Source organism: Caretta caretta, chromosome 1, assembly GCF_965140235.1.
Source record: "Caretta caretta isolate rCarCar2 chromosome 1, rCarCar1.hap1, whole genome shotgun sequence".
In the NCBI taxonomy this organism is placed as follows: Eukaryota; Metazoa; Chordata; order Testudines; family Cheloniidae; genus Caretta; species Caretta caretta.
Window position 1 is genome coordinate 113,048,505 of NC_134206.1, and position 19,630 is coordinate 113,068,134.

The following is a 19,630-nucleotide window of genomic DNA, read 5'->3' on the forward strand; positions in this document are numbered from 1 at the left end:
CTCCCCCACTGCAACTTGAGACCATTACTCCTTGTCCTGTCCTCTTCTACCACTGAGAATAGTCTAGAACCATCCTCTCTGGAACCACCTCTCAGGTACTTGAAAGCAGCTATCAAATCCCCCCTCATTCTTCTCTTCTGCAGACTAAACAATCCCAGTTCCCTCAGCCTCTCCTCATAAGTCATGTGTTCCAGACCCCTAATCATTTTTGTTGCCCTTCGCTGGACTCTCTCCAATTTATCCACATCCTTCTTGTAGTGTGGGGTCCAAAACTGGACACAGTACTCCAGATGAGGCCTCACCAATGTTGAATAGAGGGAGACGATCACGTCCCTCGATCTGCTCGCTATGCCCCTACTTATACATCCCAAAATGCCATTGGCCTTCTTGGCAACAAGGGCACACTGCTGACTCATATCCAGCTTCTTGTCCACTGTCACCCCTAGGTCCTTTTCCGCAGAACTGCTGCCTAGCCATTCGGTCCCTAGTCTGTAGCTGTGTGTTGGGTTCTTCCGTCCTAAGTGCAGGACCCTGCACTTATCCTTATTGAACCTCATCAGATTTCTTTTGGCCCAATCCTCCAATTTGTCTAGGTCCCTCTGTATCCTATCCCTGCCCTCCAGCGTATCTACCACTCCTCCCAGTTTAGTATCATCCGCAAATTTGCTGAGAGTGCAATCCACACCATCCTCCAGATCATTTATGAAGATATTGAACAAAACCAGCCCCAGGACCGACCCCTGGGGCACTCCACTTGACACCGGCTGCCAACTAGACATGGAGCCATTGATCACTACCCGTTGAGCCTGACAATCTAGCCAACTTTCTACCCACCTTATAGTGCATTCATCCAGCCCATACTTCTTTAACTTGCTGACAAGAATACTGTGGGAGACCGTGTCAAAAGCTTTGCTAAAGTCAAGAAACAATACATCCACTGCTTTCCTTCATCCACAGAACCAGTAATCTCATCATAGAAGGCAATTAGATTAGTCAGGCATGACCTTCCCTTGATGAATCCATGCTGACTGTTCCTGATCACTTTCCTTTCATGTAAGTGCTTCAGGATTGATTCTTTGAGGACCTGCTCCATGATTTTTCCGGGGACTGAGGTGAGGCTGACTGGCCTGTAGTTCCCAGGATCCTCCTCCTTCCCTTTTTTAAAGATTGGCACTGCATTAGCCTTTTTCCAGTCATCCGGGACTTCCCCCGTTCGCCACGAGTTTTCAAAGATAATGGCCAATGGCTCTGCAATCACAGCCGCCAATTCCTTTAGCACTCTCGGATGCAACTCGTCCGGCCCCATGGACTTGTGCACGTCCAGCTTTTCTAAATAGTACCTAACCACCTTTTTCTCCACAGAGGGCTGGCCATCTATTCCCCATGTTGTGTTGCCCAGCGCAGCAGTCTGGGAGCTGACCTTGTTAGTGAAGACAGAGGCAAAAAAAGCATTGAGTACATTAGCTTTTTCCACATCCTCTGTCACTAGGTTGCCTCCCTCATTCATTAAGGGGCCCACACTTTCCTTGGCCACATAGCAGACAGAGCAACTTTCTTTACCAAGGCATGCAGACTTTCTTTGTTGCCTTCCATAGATGGAGCTCAATCTGTGCAAAAGCCCACGATGCGATTACACCAGATATTGTAATCTTACATGTAGCACATTGAATATTTCTTGTGCTGTCTTGTGTCCAGGTAAAGGGAGACAGAACAGAAACTCTTCAAGAATTGCACCCTCCCGTGTGTATTTCACAAAAGCCAAGAAATGTGCATCACGGCTCTCAGTGCTCACATCAACTTGAAGAGTAAAAGCATCTGTGTTTTTCAGATGCTCAACCAGTGTGCATTTCTGATCTGCTGCTATCACCTCAATCCCTCGCTTCACTGTGTTGTTGGAGAGTTGTATGGCTTTGAATTTGTTTGCCTTCGTTTCCCCACCCATTATCTTCTCCGTACTTGCAGTTGGCAAAATCAAAGCCTCTCCAATTATGTGAGGCTTCTTGGCCTTCAAAAAAGAACTAGATAAATTCATGGAGGATAGGTCCATCAATGTGTATTCACCACGATGGGCAGGAATGGTGTCCCTAGCCTCTGTTTGCCAGAAGCTGGGAATGAGTGACAGGGGATGGATCACTTGATGATTACCGGTTCTTTCATTCCCTCTGGGACACCCTCTACTGGCCACTGTCGGAAGACAGGATACTGGGTTAGATGGACCTTTGGTCTGACCCAGTAGGGCCATTCTTATGTTCTAATAGGCTCATACCAGCTCAAGCAGAGAGGATACTCTGTTGATAAGGCTGCTGCCCATAAATAAGGATCTTCTGGATTGAAGTCTCTCAGGTGGATGCTTGCTCAGTTGGGTGGTGCAAATGGCAAAACAATGTCTGCATAGCCCCCTCTGCACAGCCAAAATGTCTGGACCTGCTCCACAAGTGCTGATCCAGGAAGGCAGCCTCCGCACAATGTGACTTTGCAAGCACCATATGTGCAAGGTCACACCTGGTGCAGGCCATCATTTTGTAGATCAAAATGGCAGCCTTCTGGCATAGCATTTGTGGAGCAGGTCCAGACACATTAGGGATGGACCACATCCACATCATCTCATGTGCCAAATCTAGCCCGTTGGACCCGCAATCCATCTGTTGGGGTCGCAACCCACAGTTTGAGAACTGCTGATGTAGACCCCTGTTCAAATCCTTTCTCTTCCTCTGGCAGAGAGGGGTAAGTTGAACCTGGGACTCCCACATCCCAGGTTAGTGCTCTAACCCCTGGGATAAAAGTTATAAGGAGGTTAGCAGTTGCTCCTCCTCTCCCGTTCCTGATTTGGAAAAGGACCTACACCGGGTAGGTGGCCTATGAGTATGCCTACAGGATCAGGCCTCATGTGCAAGATAGGTGAGCAAACACCTGTCCTCCCCCCAGTTCGTAGATTGCTGTGGGGCTTACATGGGAGATAAGCATCTGATCATGTAGAGGGAGGTAGCAGTGCATATGCCTAGAGGCAGAAACATAGGTGTCTAGGGAACTTTTACCCTGAAAATTTAGGCACTGAGTGAGTTTAGGCACTGGATTAAGCAGGGTTGTAGTGGAGCCTAAAACTGGGATTTAGGCACCTAAGTGTGGGGTTTGAGCACTTAAGTACTTTTGTGGTTGCTATCCTAGGTGCTTACATCAGTACTGATTCTTCACACTTCTAAATCCCTGGAGCCAAATCTCAGAAAAGCTCCAGTGTGATTGGGAATGTCAGTGAAACTCCAGTAATGGTATCCAATAGAGAGGCTGTACTCAGTTCCATCACCACTGGAGGGAGAGAGTTCTCTTAGGCATTTCTCTTTCCTTCCTTTCTTGTGTAAAGGGAGTGGAAATCAATGCTTGCTGGTCATGGGAGGGAGTGGATACTCAGCTGTTACCTCCATTCTCCGTTCCTCCCCCATGCATGGCGGTGTTATCTGAAACATACTGAAGTAAAATGTTCCATAGTAAGTCACTTCCGAATTTAAATTAAATGCTCTGCCTTCAACCTTAAAAAGAAAACAAAATCACTGTAAAATATTATTGGAAATAAACATTCAGGTACTGAGCTGAAAATATACTTTTTAGAGTGAATTTCTTCCCAAGTAATCTAAGCTTTCATAAAGCTAATAATTCATTAGCAAGAGCATGCAAATTATGCATGGCTAGTTGGTAACAGGCCATGTTCACAGTCACAGAACTGCTCTCCTAACAAGTTAAAAAAATGCTAAGAAATAAGCAAATGTGACTTCACGTCTTCTGTTTAATGCCAGATAATCATGACCTCAATTGGTGGGGCTGGCAGGCTCCCTACCCAGCTCTGCACCTCCCCAGAAGTGGCGGCATTCCTCAGCTCCTAGGCGGAGGCACAGCCATGCAGCTCTGTGCACTGCTTCCTCCCTGAGCGCTGGCTCTGCAACTCTCATTGCCTGGGAGCCATGGCCAATGGGAGCTGCAGGGGCAATGCCTGCAGGTGGAGGCCGTGCGCAGACCCCCTGGCTGCGCCTCCCCCTAGGAGCCGAGGGATGTTGCTGCTTCTAGGGAATCCCCCTGAGGTAAGTGCTGCCCAGAGCTCTCACTCTCTCCCATGCCCAAACCTCCACCCCCTCCTGCGCCCAAACTCCTGCTGCTGCTGCTGAGGAAGCAATGGCCTGAGGCTGCCCCAGCAGCAGCCGGTACAGCTAGCCACACTGGAAGTCATGGAAAGTCACAGAATCTGTGACTTCCGTGACAAACTCGCAGCCTTAACTATAATCTATTAAAATGATTTACATTAAAAAAATTCAAACATTACGTGTTTGCCAGCAAAGTTTTAAAGTCAAGCCACTGAACTGGTGCGACAAAGCACCTGGAACCAAACAAAGTCTGTTGAAGTGCTAAACCAGCTTTTCACAGCAGCAGCTTTTTCTGTAGGTACAGAGAGAATATTTTCTTCATTTCAGTTTATTCTGTTAGTTCAGTTCAATAACTAGTTCAATCAAAGAGAAGAAACTGATTGGGAGTTTAAAAAGCAGGAAAGCTTGTTTTCCTCTTCCAATCTAAATAAAAACTAGGTGTGAGAGGATGAGATCTACCAATTCTAAAATCTTGAAGGACATGTTGATCAGAAACAGAGAGTTCAATTCACTAACTATAGGTAATCATTATTTACTTGTATTACCATATACCACAGCCCAGCTTTCCTCTTCCATTGCCTCTGTGTCCTTGACAATGAGTACTGAGTACTCCAGCCATGGAACGGTTGCATGTTAGTCTCTTCTTCCTCCACTTTTAAAACAGTATCTTGGTTTTGAAAGCAGCTTTAGCACTAAATTACATGACAAAACATTACATTCTTCCCCAAAAAAGTTTCATTGTGTTCAATCCCAGGTCTCGGGATTAATATCAAAACTTCTTTAATATAATATATATTATTTGCTCCTAACATATAAATACAGGAAATAGGAGAAGTGTAAATTGATAAAAATAAATCGCTATGTTTGCAGGATTAAAATAAATCTTGGCATCCCTTGTAATCATTTATTCACAGCTGAGGAATTGTCACTCTACAGCTTTCTCATACCTATTCAATTTCCATAAACTCGTATGAGCTAGAAATAATTTTCAAAACTGTCAGTCAGACAGACCATACTGCATCATTATTGTGCAAAGCTCTGTGGAGCTGGCTGCAAATGTAGAGATGTAGAGGATTAGAAAATATTAGTGTGGAAGTCTCTGATTCCATTTATAGCCTACCATTTCACTTCATTACATGAAGATTTATGGGTCCTTTTAGAATTGCACTGGAAGGAAGTTAAAATTATTTTACATTCCAGTTCAGTGTGGATGCAGTTTTCATTTTAAATGTTGCATCCCTCTTTGTACCCACTCTGAAGCTGCCCACCACCTGCACAGCAGAACCATGGTGGTTCCATTGCACTGGAGGCCTTCTGCAACCTGGGCAAATTTCACCCTAAGTGTGAACTGCAGGATCAGACCCATTTCTCTGAGCTTAAATAACCTTTTTATTTATTTTATTTTATTTTATTTTAACAGCTTTAAGGAGTGTAATAACATTTGCAGAGATAAAGGCAGAGAACGATTGTCAGATGCTGAGTGAAGATTGTATTGTGTATCTCATAACACAGAGAATATTCTGTTAAATGTGCCGTCTTCATTTTGTGCATTAAATTAAACAAATGATGAACAATTAACATTTAAAACCCATTTACAATGTATATTTATAATGAAAACATGCATTAAAATAGAAAAGTCATAATTTTTATTTACTTGAATGTTGTGAGTTTAAAATCTTAAATTTAGCTCTGGATCAAGGAAAAAATACATGTGTATATTTTAAAAGAATTTTATATATAAGCAAATGTTTATCAGATATAATCATTGAAATTATTGCAATACACAGCTCCAGATATACTCATGTATGACACCTTTGCATGTTAACGTAGAGTGGAAAATAGGGTCCTGAGCCTGTACAATTTCTTAAAAAGTATCTTCATTATTTCTAAACCAAATGTATGTATTAATTAATATTTCTATTGTTTACAGCTCTCCCAGCCCCTGTAATGCAATTGTCCACTAGAGAGAGCTGGAGAGCAATTTGTTGCCAGGTAGAGTATGGTAAAGGTATTTCAAATGAGGACATTGTTTTTAAACCATGCAATTGTGATAATTGTGCATCCAAGTTACATACAAATGCATTCTGCGCTTGTTCAAAAGTTAGACCCTTAATTATGGGGAGTTAGGTGTGGGCAGGGAGTGCAGTAGGACTCTGAACACCTTACCACCTACTCCATAGTACTCAGTGTTACAGAGCTTCTGGCTTAATTTTGGGGATGCTCCCTTTCTGGGACTATCATCTCCTGTAAATAACAAGTTTATTAATTACAATAGCATTCGAAATAGCATTTGAAATAATTTCCACATGCTCATGTTCCCTATATTTCTCTCTCCTCTGCATAATAATAATAAATTAATAAAATGCTGAACAATTAGGGACAAATCCTGCTCTTTGCTCTGCTTGTATGGAGTGGACGGGGAAGGCAAGCTGTAATCGAACCAAAGTAGTGCAGATCTGTGGCATGGACAGGGTGGGATTTGGGATACGCATCAGAAATGTTGGTATGGATCAGAGCAGGAAACAGTGTGAGGTTGGTGCACTCACTACTGTGCGGCTCCATCACCATTCAAATCTCTTCAACCCATGCAGTGGAAGGGGCAAATGCCAGAGAAGATACTCCATTCCAGATCTTCTGTCATGGCTGTTGAGTGGTTCTGGTCTGAGGGAGAGGGCTAGGATCAGGATTTAACTTAAGTGTATATTTCATAATGAGACAATACTGAACTGCTTGTTTGTATTTCCAGTGCTGTTTAGTGAGGGATCCCTAACCACACAGAAGTTTATTTGGGGAAGATAATGATATTTTAGAGGTGAGCCTAAAGGGAAAATTTCAGGTCCATATCCAAACTTCCTCAAAGTTCGGTGGGAGGGGGACAGAACTGTGTTCATTATTAGATGATGATATAGAGGTGAGACCAGACACAAGGTACAGATCCTTTGTACTTATATAATACATATATAATTTGCACAAATATAAATAACTACACAAGATGCAAGGCAATGGAGAAACAGGCCCTTAACTAATATCTGGGGTGTGGCAAGGTTCTGATTTGGTCCCATTGCTACTACTTAACAGTTTTCCTTGGTTACGGGCAAACTGCACTTCAGTGACTGTGTGGTTATTAGTGCAATGAAATTATGGTAGTCCAAGTATTATACAAGTATCAGGCCTAGTCCTTATTCTGGCAAATTTCCCTTTAAAATCAGTGGGAGTTTTGTCTGAATAAGGATTTCAAAATTTGGCATATTGAAAGGAAAGTTTATGTGCAGATATACAGTAGTAATGAACTCTGCAAGCTTTTCCCTTGTATTCTTTTACATACTTTAGCTGTGGTTTGGGATTGCTCCATTATTTTCTCATTGTGCTCATTCAAGAGAAAAATGAATTTTGGAGAGTTATATGACCTGTTTGGCCTTCACATGTCATGGGGCTAGAGCTGAAATTGTAAAACATGAGCACACTGATTTGGTTTGGTGAATATGGAACTTTACTGCTCTGTTTAGAGTAAAAAAATGAAAAGGTAAATATTTCACAGAACCTTTGTATCCTTTGTGAAAAATAGTACAATTAAAATATTAGGTGACCGCACAAGGAAATGAAGAATTAATCTCTCATCTTCTAGTAGCTGCTCGGCTTTTGGTAGCCTCTACTTGGAAAAAGAAAATTATCCCAACCATTGAGGACTGGTTAAAAAAATATGGCAGGTTGTGGTTATGGGTAAATTAACACACCAATTATGTACTCAGCAAAACAGACAGAGGAAAGATAGATACTTAGATATTTGGTTACCTTTTATTCAGTACTCAAAGGACATTCACCTTCAAAAAAACCCCAGCATACCTCTCCAATGTTTTTGAATATGAACATTTGATAGACATTCCTGATCTGTTAAATATGTTTATAGAGAGATTTCTCTCAATAAAAGCACTAGAAGTGACACAGGTGTAATGATGCTCATCCTGTAATATGGTAACACCACATTAAATAGAAAGGTCTCATGACTCTATACCTGTACAATGTTTCTAAAAAAAAAAAAAAAAAAAAAAGCTAGCTGATGTCATGTTTGTTTAGTCTCTGATATTTTCATGGCAAGGATTTGTAAACATGTTAAAACTTCCTAAATAAATATTAAAAATATATATTAGGGATGGAGAAAAGATCTTTGTTTGACATTCTAAACTTGTCTTTGACAAATCATTTGAAATGCAGCATTTGATTAACAAAACCCATGGGAATTTGAGTGCATACTTTAATCATATGAAAGAAGATAAAATACAAGTAAAATTACATCAGTTGGAAGAAAACATTATCTCAGGACAATAATCTCCTGCTGCTAGATAAAGTGGCAAAATATTTATGAAAAATAAATTTTGGAGGGAGTGTAGAGACATTCACCAATACGTTTCCTAAGCAGCATGCAGAGATTCATTTCAGAACTGGAATAATTTAGTTTTGTACTAATAAATGTATCTGAATTATCCCAAATAATTGATATAAGGACTCCTATTTTTGCTAACAAATAGTACAGAAAATTAACAATTGGTCTCTTTGGCCCAGGTCATCAGCACTGTTAAGAAAACTTTGCACTGCTGGTAACATAAAGCATCCTTAAACCTGGTGTAACCAAGAGACTAAATGCTCAATTCATACAGAGACCAGGGTAGTGGCTCCTACACTACTCCATGACCCATCTGGAGCATGCCTGGGAAAAAGAGGGTGTAGCCTGTGCCCTTTTGCTCTAGGACTGCCAAAATGATCCCAGAGTTATGTTGGTGTGACTTAGGCAGCCCTGAAGCTGCTCTAAATTGCGCCTTAGGACAAACTTGGGGCTCAATGGCCCAAGGATTAAGGACACTAGAAAAGTGTTGTGCAGCCACCTTTTGACCTCTCTCAAGACTATATTTACTTCTCCTGGAGAAGGGGCGGGGCACATCAAGAGATAGCAACAGGGCAATCTTCCTCCACTAACCTGCTAATGTGCCACAACTTTAACCAACAGAGAGAACCATTGGGGTGCGAGGGTAGTTGAGCCTCTATGCTGTTTAAACCATTGGCCTCCCTTATCAGACTGCCAACAAGGGAGCTGACTGTGTTAGTGTCTTTTATGATGCGGACACTTGTCCATTACGAAATGCATTGAGGCTAGCAGCTGACTGGTAAACAACCAACAGCTACTATAGATTTTGGTCAGTGTGGACCTGAGTTGTATTCTCTTCAAAAATTTTAAAAGTAGTTATTTTACTGTTTGTATATAAGCTGATTTCTGATTGGCTGTAGGCCGTTTGGTTTTTTTGGTTAACGTTTTGTATCCAAGGAGGATCAGTTGCCCGCTAATTAGGTTGGTGGACACCCATTTCTTCTGGTGTAACTTTGAAAATGTGCAGGGTATAACATATGTGAAATAAAATTCCAAAGTTAATTACAGATACTATCTGTCTCATCAAACTGGTCATTTTCCCTTTAAATGCCTCCATTGTCTGCCTTAATTTAATCTCTCTGGAATTTTTTCCAGCAGTGAGGTACTTTAAAATCAAATGGTTCTGTGCCTTTGTCCCTAGTAACTAATGGCAGACAACAATGTGGTGTTGTCTACAATGACCTTATGCCATTATTTCTTTCAAAGTGAACACTGCCATGGCTTTGGTGACAATAAGTTTAGCTGTGTGTAGAAAACTTGGATTGTTTTGTAAGGATTTAGTCAAAGAGGTTTTTTTTGTGGAGGAAGAAAATTACTGATATAAATGGCATTCCTTTTCGTAACGTCTCCTCCCCCATCTCTCCCCACAAAAAAAACAACCCAGGATTTAGGTCCTGCCATACTAATTTGTAAAAAAAAAAAAGTACTGCTCTGAAGAGTGTGCCAAGAACTATGGGATGGATGCTTTGGGAGTCCCATAATGCACTTGTCCCCAAAAGCTTGGAGGGAGTTGTGTGCATAGACTTGGCTAGACCTTTTTTTCAGCTTTTTATATTTGCGGTGTGGGTGCATTGTTCTGACACTGACTATCTCTGTGTTCTTGGCTAAGTATGTAACCATCCTGCATGAGTTGGGGGATAATAATGCTTGCTTAAGTTGAAAAGATGTTGGGAGAATTAATTAATAAATGTTAAGTATTTAGAAAGGTTGAGACAGAGACTTGCTCTAGGATGGCAGCAGCAAGATTGATGTGGACTTGCTGGGCCCAGGTAAGAAAAAAACCTTAATGATCCCCTTTGAGACTGCGTATACATTATGCACATATCCTCTTAAGCATTGGTTTGGCTGGCAGTCCAGAAATGCCATTAATCTAATGGTTGTGGCATGCCAGGCTCAGGAATATAGTAGATGTAGTACATAACTTAGGGGGGAAATCAAGAGAAATGTTTGGTTTTATTTTTTGTTTTTTTAAATCCTTCTCTGCATAGATCAAGTCTGAACAATAAGATACTCTCTTATACTTAACAATGAGGATAGCATTGTCCAAACTCGGTGAAATCACAGCTCCTGGTATATCTTGCTGCTTTTGTAGCTTAGATAAATACTGGCCTAATGATTGTGATAGAGAATTAAGCAATGGGATTTAAAAAATAGATTATTCCTGAACTGGTCCATTAGGATTAGCCAGGCTTTACTCCATGGCAACTTAGCTAAGAATAATCATTATTGTAAATAGTGCTGCTCCAATTTCTTGGGAGTAACCCAGAATTACCTCTGTGGGTTCCAAACAAAATCATTAATATATTCAGCCTTCTCAAATGTCACTATCACTGCCTTTTAGCAATTCAGTTAGCGCTGTTGTGTTTGTGGCCACTCTGGCCCTTTTCTAATGAGTAAAGGCTGGTTTGCATCATATATTATACACAGTGATGTACAGTTCCTCAGGGGAAAGAGATGTACGCTGATTTTGTTTATCATCAGGACTTTCATTAACCCCTTCCTATATTTCTGGATCCAGCTGTACCCATTGGGCCTGAGTTCCCTTTCACACTGCCACAAATCAGAAGTAATTCTACTAACATCACTGACATGACATTGGTATAAAATGGGGGTGTAAATGAGAGGAGAAAGAGCCCATTATGCTAGGTATAATATTGGGCCAAATTAATCCATGAATTTTGGTGGAAGGCATGCAAAAGTTAAAGTTCTTACTGCAAAGTTAACATAGCAGCATTGCACATCTAGATTATTTTGTGGTCCATATTTAAGATCATTGGGACAGATCTTCAGCCCCCATGTCCAGCTGCTTTTCTGAAAGTAGCCCTAAGAGGGCAGCTGGGGAAATCCTCTTCTACAGGGAATGTCTTGAGTAGCATAAAGCTGGTGTAGCAGCTCCGTGAAGTGATGCAAATTCTTGCAATTTTATAAGTCTTGTGTTATTTGATGTTTTTCCTAAATCCCCATCTCCTGGAGTCACATTATTATGTGAGAATCTCAGATTTATTTTTAGGGAAGTTTCTAGCTCTCACCATTGTGTAGAAAAGCTTGAAAATGTGACCCGTACAGTCTCAAAATCTAGAAGGCAAATAAAAGACACAAAATTCATGATTTTGAAGACCATCTCATGATTTTGAGGGTCTGTTTCATGATTTCTGAACAGTTGGAGTTGACAATACCAACTATAGCACCTGTTCTCAGCTGGCTAGGCATAAGGGACATGTTAGGACAGTAGGTAGTGTGGCCAGAGTATCTGGCACACTGGTGATCCTCAGCTGCTAGAGCAGTTTATAGGAATTGCTGTGAAAAGGTGATTTAAAGCCACCTTGCCTCTATGCCACCAACTCTCACACACACAGATCCTTTAATGTGGCCCAAACACAGCAATGCGTTAAATTATATATTTAATAACAGAGAAGACTATAACATATGTGCAATGTGATCAAGTTAATATTGCGGTAGGTATCCAACTCTTGCATTTCTTCTTATTTTTATTTTAACTGTACATCCCTAACATTGCATTAACATAGATTTTGTTTTTAATTCATATACATATCTAATCCATGTTTGGAATCTGCTGAACGTTCCCAGTACAGTAGACTCAGTTAGCGTGTAAGCTTTATGCATTTAATCCTATTGTAATGGCCATTAAAAGAATGAACATAAGCATTAATTTCATAACTTCACTGCAGACAAAATCAAAGTATTCAGTGTATATGTACACAAAATAGCAGAAAAAATGTTAGGATGGCAAGAATCTAGGTCACTGGTTTATGATTTAACAAAAGCTTGCTTTGCTTTTTCCCAGCACAGAGTTATAATAAGACACCACTGTTTGCTTTTAAATTTCTTAGCTCAGGAAGCATCAATTTGAGAATAACTACAATGGGGTATGTTATGGTTACAGGGCGAGCTGGGCTGGAGATGCTTTTTAGGCTACATCTACACCACAAGCTATGGGTGTGATTCCCCTGCTCATGTATATATACAGTACTCCCGGTAGCTCTCTTTGAACTAGTATGAGTATAAATAGCAGTGTAGCCATGTTAGCACAGGAACAGCTGAGTACATACCCACTGGTTTCAGTCCCTCTCGAGTGCACCCCTTTGGGGACAGATTTTGCCCCTCTCTGGGTGGAACCATATGGTCCTTTCACTCTTAAACTGGCTCTCTGGGCTGCAGCCCTCTTTTTATCATCCACATTAACCTGACAGGCTCTGTTCCCTCTAAGCTCTGCGCCTGTGAGCATGCACACAGATCCTAAACCCCACACAGACGGCGAAACACCGCACGCACAAAAATTTGCACAGAAGCACAACAATTTGCACAGAAGAATTTTTTTGGGCACACGGCCTACCAAAAATTAGAGCGAACGTTGCAGGTCCAATTGTGTTTGGCACCTCTGAACCCTCTTCCTCCAGGAGCCTGTGACAATGGCTGATTAAAGTCACTTAAAACCAGCTTCTCCAAAATAAAGCATCATTTATTCACTCAAAGGTACATAGCTCGCAGAGAAAAGGGTAAAACCACTAGAGATCTATACACATACTTTCTCTGTCCTAAATGTTTGTTTTTCTTGAAAGCTTTGGGAAGTTCCATTCAACTGAGTTACCTCCATCTCTGGGGTAGGAGAAACACCGGGGTGGCTTCAGTTTGTGTGTGTCTCAGTCAGAGACTCTTCTCCAGCCACTTCTGACAGACTGCTCCACCCCTCCTTTTTCCTGAGGCAAGCATCTTTATGGTATTAGTGTCCCCTTTGATCTTAGGTTTGGCTCTGGGAAGAATAAATCTTGCCAGCCTGGTTGAAGCCAGGCCAGGGACATTCCCCAATTAATAGCTTCCCCATTGTTTCCTCAAATACCTTGGTACAGTGTTTTCCCCAGGAATTGAAATGGGGGAGGAGGGGTGTTGGAATATTCAGGGGAAGGTGAGGGCTGACGAGGGTTGAGACCATGAGGGCAAAGGTGGGCTGTATAGCACCCTAGTAAAAACTGAAAAATGTTTCATGATCATTTTATTAGATTTAACTCATGTTTTAAAATCATCACAAAAATTAAAGTTGGTTACTCAAGCCTACTATGAAGCACATCATCTACATCCTTCTTGGTTTCTTGTTGTAATTTTGCACTCTTTGGTGTCGTCTTATGTGTCCATTACTTCCAGTCCTTCATGATATGCTTATGATCAGGCAGAAAGCGATTTCACAACTCTGTTAATCGACTTCTTGAATGCAGTATGTTCATCTTTGGTGGCTTCTCGTGTGTCTGGTACTTCCATTCCTTCAGTTGGAATGCTCGTTAGTTCATTCATGTGATCAGGCAGAAGGCGACTGCTTTCAGAACACAAAATTCTATTCAATGATGAAAAAGAATTCTCAACTGTAGCTGTTGTGACTGGGAGTAGCAAGAGATGAATTCCTACTTCTTTCATCCCAGGAAACAGAGCACAAAGATCAGGTAGAGCCACTAGTGATGATAAAAAAGATGTTGAAGTCAAAACTTCATTCATTCATCATATGATATTCCACTCTGTTCAAATTCTGTATTCTGTCCTGAGCACATGGCAGCCTCATTGCTGGTAGTACCTCACTCCACTCAACTGTCAGTGTTTTATAGGACAGGGATCTGTAAAAGCTATGCAGAGGTTAAGTAGAATCTAGAAGTCGCTGTTGTAGATTTTTAAGAATCAAGTCTGTGTGCTTTTTCAGTTGCCTTAACAAACACTTCTTGTCCTTTTCATTTAAGGAGTCAGTATAAGTACCTTCAAGTCTTTGCTCCTTCCAGTACATTTTCAGTGGATATCTCTCTGATTGATACAAGGGTAGCTTCTATTGCTGGACAGAGATCTTCTACTGTTGTAGCAGATGCCTGGATGACATTGTTTAATGACCCAAGTGGTTTCAACAGTAGACTTACAAGAAAGAGAATGGCGATAGTAACAAAAGTAGTCCGTCAGCTTCACTACTTAGATCTGTCCTATCTTGGTGGATACTTTCCAAAGTCAGTAATAATGGTTGTAGTAATTTGAAGACAACAGCCAAGAATCACTCATGAGAAAGCCAGCAGGTTTTCCCAGGTTAGACTAATTTGAAATTCAATTCCAGTGTATCTTCTATTTGTTTCCAAGACATTCAGTCCTTTTGGACTCGTGCTGGAAAAAAAAGAAGATAAAAAAGCCATTACATTTATGGCTTTTTAATGTCTTTTGAAGATTCTGCAGCTTGTACTAGCACTAGCTGGAGTAGATGGCCTCTGCAGTGTGTATAGGAGAGATTAGGCTTACACTTTTCTCTGAGCAAAGCTTGTACTCCACTATGTTTTCCAGAGAAATTTGTAGCTCCATCAAATACACAAGCAGCCATCTGTTTGGGCTTCAGTTTACAAGCATTTAACTCTTCTAAGATGTCACAGATGCAGCTGATGTGTCTTCTATAACCTGAACATCTAGAATGCATCTACTGGCTTACCCCGGACATCAAGATAACATACGCAATGACTTAATACTTGAAGCCTATTTGCATTGGTGCATTCATCAGCCATGTATGCACATATTTTGAATATGGTGAGAGAGTTCTTCACTTTTTCAGCTGCTGAGTCTTTCACTGTTGCACCCCATGCTTGTGGAGAGTCAGCTGAGTTTTTTCAGAAAGATGGCGAACATTTGCCAGTCTTGTTCTAAACCAGTGTCCAACTTCAGGATGAACAAATGACAATGCACTTAACATTGGCCTCCAGTTTGTAGTGTGTGGTATCTCTTGCTTAAATAGAAAGTATGATGCTACTTCTTGGCTCTCATAAACTGAGTTGTGTCTCCAGCATTCTTAACAGCATCATTAAGTTCTTCTGAAATTGGCGTTGACAGTGACTGGCTTATAAGGCTTTCTGCATGTTGATGCAGTCCAAAGGCATGGTGTTTTGCAGCCTTTTCATATAAGTTGTCAGTATTGGTTTAGCTGATCAGTCTGGCAAACCAAGCTCCTCCACTTTTACTATATAAATCCATGATATGCCCACACCTTGAATACTGCGTGCAGGTCTGGTCACCCCATCTCAAAAAAGATATATTGGAATTGGAAAAGGTAAAGAGAAGGGCAACACAAATTATTAGGGGTATGGAACAGATTCCATATGAGGAGAGATTAAAAGATTTTCAGCTTGGAAGAGAGAAGACTAAAATCTTGACTGGTGTGGAGAAAACTCTTATTTACCTCTTCACTCAACACAAGAACCAGGGGTCACCCAATAAAATTAATAGGCAGCAAGTTTAAAACAAACAAAATGAAGTATTTCTTTACACAATTCACAGTCACCCATGGAACTTTTTTCCAAGGATGTTCTGAAGGCCAAAATTATAACAGGGTTAAAAAAAGAACTAGATAAGTTCATGGAGGTTAGGTCCATCAATGGCTATTAGCCAGGATGGGCAGGGATGCAACACCATGCTCTGAGTGTCCCTAGCCTCTGTTGGTCAGAAGTTGGGAATGGATGACAGGGGATGATCACTCGATGATTCCCTATTCTGTTCATTTCCTCTGAAGCACCTGGAATAGTCACTGTTATAAGACAGAATACTGGGATAGATGGACCATTGGTCTGACCCAATATGGCCATGCTTACATAAAAAATAATTATAATAATAAAAAAATTTAGTACAGAAACTCTCCAAAATAATGACCTCTTGAGATAGCATGATGTGAGATAATGACTTGGCAAATAATGCATTTTAAAAATCTTGGCCTACTAGGAAATGTATATTTATATAAATTTCCCAGTCACAAATGTAGCATTCTGGAGCAAAGTCACTAAAACATAGTCCAATGCTCTGGCCGCTGTTGTTTGTTGAGCCATTGTTCACTCTACCACTCCATCCCCAATGGCCCTGCACTGTCACCTTGTGCTGTCACCAGCCACTGTGACCTCTGCGAGTCGGTCTCTCGCGGTTCCACCCGGCTGTCAGTGATTTCAGCTCTCAGTGGGGGAACCTCGTTGTTAGTGCAGGCTGGGCTGTCTCTTCCACAGAAACACTGTCCCACAGCAGGTCTAAGCACTTATACCTGATTATCAGTGATTTCAGCTCTAGCGGTCACTTAAACCAAAAGACTCTCTATGGAGCCTAATCAGCTCTCTCTCTAAACAGGAGAGAGGGGCAGGTCAAATAGCGCCTGTGACTCTTAGGCAGAGCCCACACCACCAAGCAAAACACCTGTGCCCCACCCTCTCTCTTCACTAGGATTTGGCATCCAAGCCTCCTACTTAGAAAGTGCCATTGAGTTGATTGTGACCAGGGCTTAATTTATAATAAAAGAGGTGCTGGGGCTCAAGCAAGGTCCCAGGGCTAGGAACTGCCCAGCCTAGAGGTGCCGGGGCTCAGCTCTGGCAAGCCCTGGCAGAAATTACCCACTGAGGGAGACCCCTCATTCAGGCAGGCTACGTACAGTTCTGCTGCTCTTTCCTCCTACAATACGGATAACAAAACATTTCATGACCCCCACATTTAATACTTAAGTGATTTGCAACCCAACACCAGCCAAAATTGATCACTTGGGCAGCACAGCTCCGTCTGCTGGATACCTAGGCAGAGTAGGTGTGTTCATGTAAATATAGTCTGGTCCTGAGGCCTTTCTACCCACCACTGGCTCATCACTAGCTGTCATTCAGACCTTGCTTATAAATAATAATTTGAAATAATTAGGCAGGCCAATATAGCCAAAACAAATGTGCTGACATTGTCATAAATAACAGCCGTATGAGGAAGCTAGTCTTTGTTCATACTTTTCAAACCCATTATACTTTCTCAGGTACAAGTATTGTCTCATATACTGTATATGCTTTTAAAATGTGTATTAATGTTTCAATTTCAATTCAAATTTCCAACCAATGACTAAATTGGCAACACTGCATGTAGGTGGGGGGGAGGGGTTGGAGAAATTTGGTGGGGGTCTAGGGAAATCCCTGGCTCTGAGCAGGGCAGTGGTGAGGAGTAAACACTTAACTTTCCTTCTGTACGTTGTCCAAAAATACATTGTTCCGCCACCCCAGAGTTGAACTGGTACTAATACCTACTGGTGGCTTGTACCAACAAAATACACACTTTGTATGCTCAGCCCAATATTATTGTCCCTAATTGCTACCAAAGATAGTGCCAATCATGGCTGAAATGTTATTCTTCAGAATACTGCTTTGGGGTTAATTCATCTGGGAATAACAAGGGAAAATGTGCAGCATCTCTAATGACCTTTAGCTGCAAGCCAAAATGAACCTGACTTGTGAAGGAGAAACTTACATTCATGTGTTCTGCAAGCTGGTCCCTAGAGCGTGAGGCAGATCCATCAGCGCCTGACCAGGTTAGAGTCCATCCAGTAGAGGATGCATGGACGCTCTCTCTCTCTCAGCACCAGGGTAGCTAGCAGCATGAGGAACACAATACCCACCCTGCCCATTGACCTCTGAAATACCCAGGTTAGGAGGGAATTAGAATTTTTGGGTTTACTCCCAAATACTTACCACTATTTTTTCATATCCAAGTTTCTTTGTTGAATATTTTTATAACAATAAAATGGGTTCTGCTCACACACAAAAACGGCTTATTAGACCCCTCTTGTTCCTTGGCCAAGCACAAGTATAAAACGCTGAAGGACATTTTAATTTTTTTAAACACTTTGCAAAAGGTCACTGATAATTTTCTGGGATTATTTGAAGTTGTATTAACTGAAGTATAACATACTGCAGATGTTTTCCCAAATTCTACAAAAACTACTTGGGAGAACACAGTGGCAAATAAACCAGAATTCTTCTGGGAATAAAACATTCATCTCAAAGAATGTGTCCTAGGTCAAATCAAGTTACTACATTTCTGCCTTATTTTGAACACACCCATCATCTTTACTTTTATTTATTGATAAAGGGCTTCTGTCAGCATCTTATCCTTTTATTTATATGCTGGTATGGAAACTAATTACTGCAAATCCTGCCATAATGAAATTTCTAGCATGACAACTTTCATCTGCTAAACAAGCATAGCCTTGCCTCTCCTAGATCTGGCCTTGAGTCAAAAGCAAGAGGCAGACATCTGGGAGTCTAAGGGCTTGTCTATGCACAGTATTTGTACTGATTTAAAAATACCAGTTTAAGTTAAATTAGTTCAACACCTACTGTGGATGCAATTAAACTTAAATAAAGGTGCTGACATTGCTATAGCTTATTTTGGTAAATTTAACACAATAAGAACTTTTATATTGGTATAGCTGCATCCACATTAAGCGAATATACCAATTTAAGTATATCAGTACAAAATCTGTGTGTAAATCAGTCCTAAATAATAGATGAGGCAGACTCTGAAAACTAAAAAAGTGAAAACCAAGTACAAGATGCAATTCTTTGCCCTGCCTTCTCTAAGCACAGAGCAGCGTGTGCATTTAAAACAAAACACTATCCTGCACACAAATTTTCCCTTGGGGGAGATGATGTGGGAGAGAACACACCACACATTACAGATGTTTGTTGCATCACTTCATGCACTAATGGAAGACGCTGCTGTGATGAGTAGTATAAGAACCTACTTAGAACAGAATCGGGAGGTTATAGTTAGGATCTGATGCACAATAGCATTAAAAGTTAAATTCTTAAAAAGGCGCATTCTTTCTTCTGCACTTGATGTATGTCAAGTAGGATTTTAACACCAAAAAGTAGTGTTACCATTAAAGCTTCAGTCTGGACGATAGAAAAAATGAAACTAATCGGAATCTCTTTAACATCACTGATTTCTTTAGAACAAAATCCTTATTCAAAACTTTTTTCCTCTTCTGTGTTTGGTAGAGGATGCTGTAATAAAAGAAACAATAAATAATAATTTATATCTGAAACTTACCTAGCACCTTTTATCCTAATGTCTCAAAGCATTTTGAAGATGGAAACATAACGATCTCCACATTACAGACCGGGAAATTGAGGCCTGATCCGGCTCAGGGCAAAACTCCGATTGTCATTAATGGTGCTGGATCAGGCCATAAGAGCATAATGACTTGCCCCGGGTCAGATATTGAGTCAGCAGAGCTGGGAACAGAACTTTAGCCTCCTGAATACTT

At 41.1% G+C, this 19,630-nt stretch overlaps 1 long non-coding RNA gene across 1 annotated transcript in view; it reads left to right on the forward strand.

Annotated features, from left to right (window-relative positions):
* The first annotated feature begins 6,058 nt into the window (after nt 1-6,058).
* The window catches only part of LOC142072631 (uncharacterized), a 62,439-nt gene continuing 48,867 nt past the window's right edge, over nt 6,059-19,630 (forward strand). The window contains exon 1 of the long non-coding RNA XR_012669138.1: nt 6,059-6,122. This is a non-coding gene — a long non-coding RNA (uncharacterized LOC142072631). The remainder of the gene's footprint in view (nt 6,123-19,630) is intronic.